A 9934-nucleotide genomic window follows, 5' to 3' on the forward strand; every position below is an offset into this window, starting at 1 on the left:
TAAAATTGCAGTGCGGAGATGCATGCATCTAAGCACCACTAGGGACATATCAGGGACTTTATTTCGGCACAGAGACACTCATTCATCATGCAGTGAGAGAAACAGGCAGGGATCCATGGGTCCAGATCCAACTCTGTCAGTCCCTCATCGTTCCAATTCCCCTATATGAGATGAAATAAAACTATTTTTCAGTGCTTATCCCCCCAAATTCTCCTTTGAGGGCAGGTGTGTGTGTGTGTGTGTGTGTGTGTGTGCGCGCGCGCGTGCGCGCGCACATGCACACTTTGGGGAGATATGAAAGACTCCAAAAAGCACTAAAGAAGCTCTCTCAAATATTGATAATGACCAGTTTCCTCTTTTACAAGAAAGGGGATGATATATAATGATAAATCTGATGGACCCATGGTGAGAGGTTGCCTAGACTTCTCTTCTGGAGTTTTTCTGAGATTGTCTCAGAGCATGAAAGTAAACATCAGAGAATTATACGTGCCTTCAGGCATGGACACAGAGAAATGGCAATGCAGGACTGGAGAAGCTAGGATTAGGTGACTTCTAGCCTTCTCTCATACAAAATTTCATTGACGTTATGGAAAAAGAACTCCAAAGAGATGCCACATAATTAAGTCCGATGAGGATGTATTTTGTCTTTTTCTTCTTTGTATCCTCAGAACCTTGCTACACTCAGTACACAAAAATGAGTGTGCTTTCCTATATCAGGGAATATATATGCATTAAAGTGATGATAGGAAAATAAGGGCTTTAGAAGCTCTGCTGCACACCCTCCTTTATTCGTGCTTGGGAAGCAGAATTCCATGAGTAGATTTCTTTATCCTCACGATCTCTTGTGACATGTTAGGTAACAGCACTCTCACATTTTCAGTAGACAATGAGTCCCTAATAGCTCTTCTGATGGCACATGAAAGAGAACTCTACCCAAATGGAATTCTAAGTAAAAGTCTTTATTAGGGAACGAAATTCCCTTTTGTGGTTATCTGAGCCCCAACTTTTTAGTATCTCTGGATTTTACCTCAAGAACTTTCCCATATAAATGAATAACCATAACTAAAATTTTATGACTCTTCCATATCCTGGCCTAGTATGAACAAAACCATATATAAGATGGAGAATGCATAGTTTAGAACATGTAGAACCAAAGAAAATAGGTGGCGTAATATAGAAAGAACTTTAATTACCCAGAGAATGTTTACTGAGTGTTTTACAAATGCTAAGAATTCTATCAGGTATCAGAAAGAAATAAACAGCTGAACAACAGCACATCAGTAAGTGTGAAAGCATACGAGAAGCGTCTTTCCCATCAGAATTCAGGGTGGAAGTTATTAGACCTTCTCTTTCGGGTCCTCCTTTCCAAGATGACGAAAAAAAGAAGGAACAATGGTCGTGCCAAAAAGGGCCGCGGTCATGTAAAGCCTATTCGCTGCAGGAACTGCGCCCAGTGCGCATACCCAAGGATAAGGCTATTAAGAAGTTTGTCATTCAGAACATAGTGGAGGCCGCTGCCCGCAGGGACATTTCCGAAGAGCGTGTCTTCGACGGTTATGTGCTTCCCAAGCTGCATGTGAAGCTGCATTATTGTGTGAGTTGTGCTATTCACAGCAACGTGGTCAGAAATCGATCTCGTGAAGCCCATAAGGACGGAACTCCTCCACCCTGATTTAGACCAGCTGGTGCTGCCCCACGCCCTCCACCAAAGCCCATGTAAGGGGAGCTGGGTCTTAATGGACTGAAGAAAACTCTCTTGAGAAAGAAATAATAAATTGAATGTTATACTTTAAATAAAGGAAGTTATTAGATGAATCTGCCAAGATATTTGGATATACTAAATCTTGAGCCAATCAGAAATTACACATTCTAGATGATATAGACACGATCATCTTCTGTCCTTTTCCAAATAGGCAAGAGTGAATGTTGAAGCTGTGCTAGACTTTGTGAATGAACTGAACTCTGGTTTAAAACTAAAATGGGGCCGGCCAAATAGCTCAGTGGATTAAAGCGCCTGGAGCAGGCACAGGGGCCGGGCACAGGGGCCGGGGGTTCGATCTCCAGGCCTGCCATGCCGCCCTGCTCCCTGGGGTGTGCTGAGAGGGCAATTGAGAATGGGTGTGTTGGCATGTTCCTGTAATCCCAGCTCTTAGGAGGCTGTAAACAGGCAGGTCACTATGAGTCCGCCCTAGTAGTGAGATCCTGAACACCGGTAGACCCTTCCCTAAAACACAAAAACTAAACTAAACTAAACTAAACTAAACTAAACTAAACTAAACTAAACTAAAATGGTTTTGAAGTTTATGACAAAATGTATGCCAGAAGATGGCAATGTGGCAGCTCTCCCCAGTGGAGTTGAACTCGTGAGTCTATACAGTACTTGGATTACACTAAGCAAGAATACAGGGTTGCAGGAGTTCTGGGGGAAGTGTTTTCATATATGACAGCTTCTTCTCTTTAAAAGTAGAATACTTGGTCTGGGAAAATCTACTCAAGCCAAAAATTAACAGCATCAATTTTGAGCCTGGCATACTTACCATTAGTAAAGGGTTGCTTGCTATTTGTACTGATGATTTTTAAAATAGTTAACTTCTAAATTTAAATAGCCAACTGACTTGTTGGGGCCATTGCATCCATTTCGCTGTTTAAAAATACACTTTGTTTCAAGATTTAACCTTTGCCAAAGCATAGGATTGAGACAATCACAACAAAACACCTCCCCCTTAAAAGCAATAGTTCAGAGCCCTGTTAAATCAAAAGAAAAATCCTTTCTCTCTTCCCAGCCCCACAGCCCTCAGGATTTTAAATGGTAATGATCAGTTCATTTGAGAAAATGGCATTTTAGTGCTTCCCTTCACAAGCTCCGAAGGCGTATAAGGTGTCCCTTTCTCAATGATACCCACCTCCTTTTGTTTTCTAGCATTACGGGAACTGACCTGGCATGGATCACTGGGTGAGCAGGCAATCTTAAACACTTCTCATATAAATTACTGGTTCCTTTCCAAGTGCAATTGCTCACAGGGTAATACACCATTTTACAACTCTGATAGCAAAGTCTCTTCATTCTACTGGGTCCCACATTTCCCTCCCCCAACTCTGTCACCAAAAAATGAACAGACACAAAGACTACTGGAGATATGAACCTCACAAGCAGACAGGCTGGGTGAACCTCCAGTGTGGGCCTTATAGGTACACTGGGATTCTTCAATTGTCCTGCTTTTTCTAGAATTCCTCTAAAATCTTTTTTTCTTGCTTCAAAAGCCATCAGTAACTATAATCAAAGTAACATCCCATGCATTTGCAGACCTTATACAAAATAATATCAATAACGGTCATCCACTAAACTATAGTTTTAAAAACTTCCTAGAAATTAAAACAATATTCACATTGTAAGATTCAGGTTTATTTAGCAGAAATGGCACATGATGTTTCTGTACAAATAAAAGTAATCATTAAACGGGTAACCCAGGTCCACTGGATACTAATGATGGCCACATTTTTCCAAACCAATGTCTTTTTCCCATGAACTCTAATGACAAGGTGTGTTTTTACTGACAGTTGACTGGGATCAGAGCATGCAGTATTGTATTTCAGGTTGTGGCTCTGTAAAACCCTGTAACTTTCTTTGAAGTTAAACAGTGTCAATCTGTTTCCATGTCTGAATAACTCTTAGAAGAGCCTCTCTGACCCAAGTCAACTCATTGAAACATACTCTTTTCCCATAATTGATGTTCCAAGTGAATGTCCTTTCATAATAAAATGTGCTGGAAAACAAAACAGCTTTGCATCCAGCACAAGTTGCATCATAATTAAATTTTATTTTATCCCATCGAGGCATGCTAAACGTTGGGCAAAATATAATTTTAAGTAATTTGTTTGTATTCTTATCTGTGGGAGTTGGAAATTAACAGCATTGCTAGTTTGCGTTTACTGTTAAGCCTGGAGAGCAGAGAGATTGCTTTGCAAACATTACAGTTATTATGTCTGCAGTTGGTACTCTTTGTATAAATTATTGATCAGCCAGCTTATTTTTCTTTCTGCTTAATGGATATTATAGCATAGCCGTTTACAACGCTATAGTTAAGGTTGTGTCAGCACTTCCATTATAATAAACCCTCTGTTACAGGGGTTTATAACTTGTTATAAAAATTTGCTCTGGGCTGAAACTTGACATACAAGATCTGGGGCTAGAAGGTAGCGATAGTTGTTCTTTTAACTTATAAAAAAATCTCTTTGTTCTGTAGGGCAATAAATAAGCAGTTTATTCTTTTCTAACAATTCTTGAAATTTCTGACTTCAAATAAAACAATTTTTATAGGATATTTGGTGGACAGTGACCTCTTCTTTTATTTAATAAAGCAAAGGAAAAGAAAAAAAAAGACCAAGATAATAAGTTAAAACAACAACGAATGTTTTAATACTGATGTTCTTTAAAGAGAAAGGCATGTCACAGAAAATACCATATATGGAAAGGTGCATTGAAGATACAATACTGACCAGAAAACTAGTGATTTAAATAACTGTTGACTTTTTGACCTTATTCCAGTCTGCTGTTCCTCTCCCAATGGCCTGACTTAAAAGATGAAGGTCATTCATCTCAACTTATATCATTCTTGTTGCTGCTTCCACTTACCATCTAACTCTACAAGGTTCTTACTACCTGTCTGTCCTTCTGTCTGTCCACTTGTTTCATAAATATTTGACTGGGTAAGCCTTAATACTACTCAACAGATGGAATGAAAAACACTTACTTGGATGTGAATAGTAGGAAAGTATATCTAAATGGTCCTGGCACATGACTACTTGTCATAAAAATGTTGCAGTTTAGATCAGGAAAACAATTCCATGTTAACTATAGTTTCCTTTCTAACTGCTTTCTGCAACTACTCCCTCTCCCTTCCTTTCTCTCCTTCATTTTAGAGATTTAATTTCATATACTCCATAGGTAGTAAAGTATTTTCTGCTCTGTGTGCTCTTCAATTTGAACTGGGAGAAAAGTGGATAAGGATGGAAGGTTAGGGAGAAAGGAACCATTGTGCCAAATTGCACCATTTGGCAATTGAATCTATGTAAATGCAAATGTGAATAATTATTACATTCATTCAGGAAGCATGCATATAATCCCTGCATTTCTATGCTGCAAAACAAATGAGAATTATTTATAACCAATTTAACCACTCTTTTATTAAAGATCAAAGTTTGTAATGTAAAGTCAGAGTGCCTCAAGTTACACAGTGTTCACCTTCAGCTCTCTACCTCTGTCCTTTGGGTCATTCATCACCAAGCTCTCTGCTCTGGATTAGAAAATGCATCAGTGAGATAAGGGTCCCATTCCTTGCTCCTAAGAAAGGGGAGGGAGTTAGAAAAAAAAAATAAAGGAGACTACTAGCAACCAAAAGCAGAAGTTGGGGGAAAACAAATGGGGACTGAAGAGACTGAAAAATGTAAAAGTTGGAAAGTGTGCTTAAAGTAGTTGAGGTTTATCTGTTGAGCTGACTGGTGAGGCCATGCATCTGAGTTAAAAAGGCTTAAGAGAGTTACTTGGCATAATTTCTCCATCTTCAATGATTTACTACTGAAGTGCAAACATCAATTTTGGACTCTCTCCTGAGAAACATTTAACAAAGTCAGTGAACTTCTGGTACCCTGATACCTTTTGAGATTTGCCAAACTTTGATAGCTCTTTAATAAACCTGTGTATGAAGTTTATCTTAGTCATTTTTATTTCCATTCAGGCAACAAATCCATTAGTAAATATGCAGATATAAAAATGATCTTCCTCTTTACTTCTCCATTGTGATATATCTTGGAATTGTTGAAAAATGCGCTCTATTGTTAGGGCTATTTGTGCCGGGTGTGCTAATGCACTCTTTGATTGAGTGAATTAGCAGTCATAACAATCTGGCAGTCTGGCCATAGAAGTGTGCTCAAATTGATTTGTGTTATGGCTGGACTGGAAAATCTAGTGTTAGTTGTTTTTTGCCCTGGGGCATTGTTTGTACCAAACTCTACTTTTCATTTAATTTTCCAATACATTTTGAAAGATTGAAATGCTTGTGAATCAACATTTGATCCACTTGCATTATTTAAAAAAAAAATTCTGAAAGTAATTTCAGATTCCAAAAAAACCTTGCTTTCAATTAGAGTAAACATAATTAGAGTGACAGCGTGCTCAGAATGGTAAATCTCCCTTTGAATCTATTAAGCATGTTATCTCCTTGTCCTGTCACTGAAAGACATCTCGTATATATGTGGAACACACAACTGTATTTTTCTGTGCATGCTTCCAGTAGCACTTGGGAAAAATTGAAAGAATAAAATGGTAAAGATCTTGTTGTCCTTTCTGGTTATGCCCAAATTATTTCTGTTTCACTTAGTGATGCCATGTAAAGAAGACAGTCCTAGCTTTCAGGAATATCTGAAATATTAAAGGAGCACATCCACATACATCTCACCTTTATTCATTTTAGGTTTTGTGCTCTGTAAAATATACATTTTCATTTTTAAAAACTAACTGCCCATTGCTATATTGAAGCCCTGAAGATGTGAAGACATGACTTCTCCTGGCTTTGTCAATATTTGTATCTTGGCTGCAATCTTCTGCTTTGCAGTCCTTTACCAGAATTATAATGCAGCATGAATAAACCTAAAAAATGACTATTGATTACAGAGAAAGCTTTGTGAAATCATTTAGTCAGTTTCCCCACTTGAGAAATCAGTAAATAAAATAGGTCAATAGATAAGGATGGCATAGATATAATACAGTGTTATGTCTCCCTGAGTTATAATAAAAGGGTCAAAAATAAATCCCTACAGAATTCATTTTTACACTCATAAAATAAAATATACTTACCAATTCCCAACTATAAGTCCATCTTTCTACAGATTTATTCTTCTGCTTTTAAAAAAAAAACACAGATTTTGAAAGTATGTTTTTATGTGTCCCTGTTTCATTTTCTCATCACTGCGTCTTTTAATCAAATAGGATGCCCTCATCATCTGGCTAAAGTGCCTATGTCATCCAGGTATTCACCAGGACTTTAGCTGCAATAGCTACTTTGTATTTTCTTACTGTCTCCTGCAGCCTCACAGCTCTTCTTAGAACTGCATTTCATACTGCACTGAACTCTGCATCCCGTGCCGATTTTTGTTAAGTAATAGATGATGAGCCCTGCGACCACTCTCTGCATTAGTTCTCATTCCTAGAGGATCTTGGGGGGGTGGGAGGGATGAGGGAGGAAAGAAGGGGAGGGGCCAGAAGAGGGCAGGAGGAGGGAAGAAAATACCTTCCCTGAACTGGTACAAGCTAAGCTTCAAACGATATCCTAGGAAAGAAATTAAAGACTTCTTAATTAGTGCAGCAATTAAGCTTTCTTGGTAGCATTTTAATCAGCACAGGCCCTATCAAAGGACAAACAGAACGATTTGCAGGTCTTTGAATTTTAAACAGTCTTATTGATTTCAGCACAATACGTCTTCGCAAAACACAAGGAGAATTTTCTAATATCAGTTACAGTACTTTGAGTTTTGCTTATGCAAATTAAGTGAAGGTTGGGGAAGATGAGATGGAGAGGACATGAAACAACAAGCGACGTAAAACAATAAACAAACAAGACAAAAGCTCTAAGCTAGAGATGTAATAGAGTGAGGATTTGAAATATCTCTTAAGTTGATTTATCTGCTGTTGTTAAATACTCTTTGACTTCATCATTGGTAACATTTCTCAAAAAAAAATTAAAAGGAAAAAGAACGCTTCCCATTTTTCAAGGCTTTTCTTTCCTACCTATTTTAATTTGCGTTATATGACTTTCCTAATCCTATTGTTTGATCAAAGAAGTGATAGTTCCTTGAAATGGCTTAGAGACCTGAGGTGCAGGAGATGGGGTTGGGGGGCCAGGACTCCCATTTATGTGGGACAAATGCCACCAACCCCTGCTTCAAATTAGGGCACAGCTCAGTGTCTGGGGTTGCCTGTAGAAGAAAAAAATATTAGAGATAGCTTTGAAACAGGGTTGGGGTTAATGTCTTGGTCTGCTACCACTGCTTCCTGCCTGTGGCTTCAGTGTCGCAGGTTTTGAATGACTGATAGTTTAAGAAACTGTGAGAAATTAGAGTGGTAAGGGCAGGTTTTTAACATTCAACTACCATTTTTTTCTACTTGTATGACTACTGTTTTCAAATAGGCAATATGTAATTTAGCACTTTAAAACCATATCTGTTTATTAAAGTTAAGTATGTAGTTCCAGAATTAGTTTTTCAAAGCTTAACACTTTCTTTTTCCCATGCCCTCATTAACATAGGAATCTGGCATTCTGGGGAGAAAAACCTTATAATATATTCTGACGCATGTATAAACACTTAAAGAAGTGTTTTGATGTATGGGGTATATATTGAATTTCTACATTTCACTGAGGACTGACTTAGGGAACAAAAATTAGTTGAAATAATTTATGAAAATATCAAAATGCATTGGATAGTTAGGCCAAGCAGCTGTGCAAACTTTAGTTATCCTTCTAGAAGTTTATCTACTTTTCTGTAACAATTTTCTCAATACTTATGAAGCAGAGAAACTTCCTGATATAACTAATAATCTTCAAAAGTTTAGCATAAACTTAGACTAGTTTGTTCAATAATGTCACATTTCTCTGTAGATAGTTCTTGCACTTCTTGACACTAAACTTCAAAGAGTTTAAGGATTAAAATGATAAAGAGAAAAGTGATAATAATGTCGACATCAAAATGCCAGATTTCTCAACACTATGAACTGCTATTAATAGTTTATTTTTAAAATCTGTCAAATGCTATCACATTGTTTCATATCTTGTGGAGTCGCTGGACGTGTGTAGACAGGTTCAAAGCCTATTCAAGATTCCTAGAGATACAAGCAGCAAAGAGACGTGACCTATGCTTAAAGCATATGTTGGTCAAAAATCCTTGAGTAAATTGCTCCATGCAACAAGTTAGAAAAGGAGAGAGGAAGAAAAGGAGAGAAGGGTTGTGCATACATTGCCCACTGTTGTTTTTGAGGTTAGCCACCTTTTCTACCTTTCTCACTCAGATAGTGAGCTTAGGTTTTGTTCTCCTCAGCATTTACAACACATTACTGAAAAGAATTTTCTCAAAATATTTAGATACTTTTCAAATATGGAAAAAAAGTCAGAACTATTGTGTAACTTAAACATCACACTAGCAACTAGTCTTGTGCCTTAAAGGACATGGGAACAGTTGGTTACTGTTCAACACAGGTGACTTAATTATAGAGTTTTGGGTAAGAAACATCAGTGTGTTATTTTGTTCTACTTTCCATATCTTTAAGGATGCTGTTCTCTGAATCTTTTTAGGCAGAACAAATGTTTCTGACCCTGGCTTTAAGGTGAATGTGAAGTTATTCTGAAAAATCCAGCTCATGGAAGTGCTTATTCCCACTGTCTATTAGGAAATAAGGAATTCAGCACAGAGCATGTCGCTATTCTTAAGCTATTTCATACTGACTTTCTTCCCCCAACTTGATAACTGTTTTGAAATTCTCAATATCTTTATATACATAATAGAGAAACAGAAAATCAGATGCATTAAAAATTATGGTTTGCTTACATTTGAAATTTCCTCAAAACAATTTCTTAAGATCATGAAGAGGGATGTTTTCATGTATGTCTCATTGCAAAAAGGCGCGGAGATACATCCTAAATCTTTGCAGGAGAACTCAGAGCGCTCTGGCTCTCGGTTAAATTGTCAGGCGACTGCTTAGAAGCTTTGGGGGAAAAATTAGAAGTCGTCGCGGAAGAAACGGAGTATCGGGCATGCAATCTAGCGGTAACAGCACAGGAGAAGCGCACGCCCCAGTCTCTCCTCCCGCGACGGCCACCTCAGTGTCCCCGCTCCCCCTGCCTCCCCTCCGCCTCTCCGCGCCCCCACCCTCCCTCCCCCTGCCCCC

This window comes from Octodon degus, unplaced genomic scaffold (genome assembly GCF_000260255.1).
Source record: "Octodon degus isolate 3935 unplaced genomic scaffold, OctDeg1.0 scaffold00013, whole genome shotgun sequence".
NCBI classification, from domain to species: Eukaryota; Metazoa; Chordata; class Mammalia; order Rodentia; family Octodontidae; genus Octodon; species Octodon degus.